The 3528-nt window shown below is 44.2% G+C and overlaps 1 pseudogene; it reads left to right on the forward strand.

The window, feature by feature from the left end:
* The first annotated feature begins 1588 nt into the window (after positions 1–1588).
* Positions 1589–1706, forward strand: LOC124720670 (annotated as a pseudogene).
* The last annotated feature ends 1822 nt before the right edge of the window (positions 1707–3528 follow it).

Below are 3528 nucleotides of genomic sequence, written 5' to 3' on the forward strand. Positions count from 1 at the left end.
AGAGTCAGCTATTAAGCTTTTATAAGCAAATTTTATTGAAGTTGTTGTTATTGTGGTCTTCAGTCGGAAGACTACTTTGATGCAGTTCGACACACTAGTCTACCCTGTGCATAACTACTGCAGCCTACACACACTCGAATCTGCTTACTGTATTCGCCTCTCGGTCTCCCTCTACAATTTTATCCCTCCCCCCCCCCTCCCCCCACGTCTCTCCAATACTAAATTAGCGATCCCTTGATGCCTGAGAAAATGTCCCATCAATCGATCCCTTAATTAGTTCTGTTATACCACAAATTTCTCTTATCCCCAGTTAGATTTAGTGTCTCTTTCATCAGTTATTCGATCTACCCAGCTGATCTTCAGCGATCTACTGCAGTACCACATTTCAAAATCTTCTGTTCTGTTCTTGTCTTAACTGTTAGTCCTCGACGTGTCACTCTCGTACAAGGCTACACTCCAGAGATATGATTCGGAAACTAAAATTTATATTTTATGCCAACAAATTTCTCTTTCTTTTCAGTGATTCTTTTCTTAATAGGTTTTCTTAATATTACAAGCCTGTATTTTATGTATGCTCCCTGTTTCGGACATCGTCGATTATTTTGCTACCCACGTAGCAGAACTGGCAGGCAAAGAGGGGTTACTATTTCTTTATTGTGAGAGTAGGTCATTTTTACACCTCTCTCTTTCCTCATTGCAAGTTGTCACAGTAGTAATGAAATATGATGACATTTGTTGGTACCTTAAAGACAATTCGAAGGATTCAGTGCACAGATTTCAACATTCCTCCTTGAGAATGCTAGCAACGCAAGAACGTCAACACTGAAGTTTATTTATTTTTTATTTACTTACACGTCTAGTTCCGTAGGCCCAAATTGAGGAGAAATCTCCAAGGTCATGGAACGTGTGAGTACATGAAATCACAACATAAAAGTAATAAGAGATAAAATAAAATGTTTATGAACCCAAAAAAGTCAAGCCAAAACTAATATGCATAATATTAATTAAACGCGACATTCTTTTTCCGTACTACTACTGTTTTACATTTTATGCTGCAATAGATGCAAGACAAGTTTACTTGAGGTATATTATTGCTCCCATGAACCACAGCAGCGCTGAAATAATCTTCAGAGAAAAGTAATACTTGAGATTGTCAGGGTAGGAGAAAATGATATTACATAAAAAAATATTTTTTTCAAAAATCAGTTGTCTAGATATGATGAATACACAAGTTTTAGCTGTGAATGCAACCACCGGCAGACCACCCTCATACTAGTCGCAGGTTGAACAAAGACTCGACGTAGCAGTAAAAACCATATCCTCCCATACGTTGCACTTGTATAAGAGGCAAATTCAATAAAAAAATTTTATGCTTTAACAGCACAATACAAATGAGACTGGTACTACACCCTGGGTAATAGAATATAAAAAGTCCGTCATTACACCATGTAACTTCTCAGCAGCAAAATAAAATGTCTGTGTGTCGTCGGGCTAATCGACTAGTACCTATTGAGATCCATAATAAAGCTCCATAGCAAGGCTTCTATTGTCACCAAGGAATAAAAAATGGTCTCATGATGAAATTATAGCCAACGGCCTCGTCGCAGTGGTAACACCGGTTCCCGTCAGATCACCGAAGTTAAGCGCTGTTGGGCTGGGCTAGCGCAAGGATGGGTGACCATCCGGTCTGCCGAGCGCTGTTGGCAAGTGGAGTGCACTCTGGCCTTCTGAGGCAAACTGAGGAGCTACTTGACAGAGAAGTAGCGGCTCCGGTCTCGTAAACTGACATACGACCGGGAGAGCGGTGTGCTGACTACGTGCCCCTACATATCCGCATCCAGTGACACCTATGGTCTGAGGATGACACGGCGACCGGTCGGTCCCGTTAGGGCCTTGATGGCCGTAGCAAGCCATGAACACCTCAACACTAACAGTTACGCTTCGGGTGTTGCCATGAATGGGAACTACAGACTGGCGTGCATTGGCGTCGCATTGTGTTCAGTGATGAATCGCAGACCTGCACCACCCCGGATGACCAAAGTTGGCGGGAGAGGTGCCATTCTTCCAATATTTTGTAGAGCCATACTGGTGTCACTCCAAGTGTCTTGGTGTGGGGAGCCATCAGCTGTAAGTTCAGGGCCGGCCGGAGTGGCCGAGCGGTTAAAGGCGCTACAGCCTGGAACCGCACGACCGCTACGGTCGCAGGTTCGAATCCTGCGTCGGGCATGGATGTGTGTGATGTCCTTAGGTTAATTAGGTTTAACTAGTTCTAAGTTCTAGGGGACTTATGACCACAACAGTTGAGTCTCATAGTGCTCAGAGCCATTTTTTTTTTTTTTTTTTTTTTTTTTTTTGTAAGTTCAGGTCACAGCTGATAGTCATAGACGAGCTCTGAAGACACGACGCTATATCACTGATATCCTCACGTGTTATCCCTGAAGTAATCGTATTGTTCAACAGGAGAATGAGTGTCCACTCATGGCACGTGTCTGTACGAACAGTCAGCATAACGGCCAGTGAGATTCCGCGATCTGTCTTCAGAGGAATATGTGTGTGGCATCGACTCGAACGTCAAACCATTTCAGTGCCTGCATCCTGATTACCGAGGACCAGCTACAAGACTCGTGAGCCAGTTTGTTTTTGGGGAGGATGTCATGGAGCCCCAACCAGGCTGGATGGGATGGAACATCATACTCACAAGTGGACTCATAAGTTATTTGCAAATTTCACTCGATATTCTAATCACGTAGACTCTCAAGACATAAAATTTCATATCGTTTGTCCCTCCCGTTCTGCACGCTTGACCTTTTTCCTTTTTGTGCCAGGCAGTTCGGACACACATGTACAAACCGTCACATATCTTTGGAAATAACAGTCTCTGTACAGTTAGGAGATCTCTTTGACGATGTGTCATTTCAGTCGCAGGTGTCTAGAAAACTGAAAGCTGGTTCGAGATAAAAAAAATACGTATTACTGTGGGACTTCAGTTTTTTAACAAAAATGCTTCAAATGGTTCTGAGCACTATGGGACTCAACTTCTGAGGTCATCAGCCCCCTAGAACTTAGAACTACTTAAACCTAACTGACCTAAGGACATCACACACATCAATGACCGAGGCAGGATTCGAACCTGCGACCGCAGCGGTCTCGCGGTTCCAGACTGCAGCGCCTAGAACCGCACGGCCACTTCGGCCGGCTCAGTTTTTAACAATTACAAGGGCTGGATACAAAGTAGTCATAACATTGCTGTGCCGCATGGGGTAGCCGCGCGGTCTGGGGCGTCTTGCACGGTTCTCGCATCTGCCCCCATCGGAGGTTTGAGTCCTCCCTCGCCCATTGGTGTGTGTGTGTGTGTGTGTGTGTGTGTGTGTGTTTTGTCCTTAGCGTAAGTTAAAGTTCGATTAAGTAGTGTGTAAACCTATGGACCAATGACCTCAGCAGAGTAGTTCCCTAGGAAATTACCACAAATAACCAAACACTGCTGTACCGTGTAACCGGTGGGTTGGCAAGGTGCCATCTGTCTTGACA

Source organism: Schistocerca piceifrons, chromosome 11, assembly GCF_021461385.2.
Source record: "Schistocerca piceifrons isolate TAMUIC-IGC-003096 chromosome 11, iqSchPice1.1, whole genome shotgun sequence".
Lineage (NCBI taxonomy): Eukaryota > Metazoa > Arthropoda > Insecta > Orthoptera > Acrididae > Schistocerca > Schistocerca piceifrons.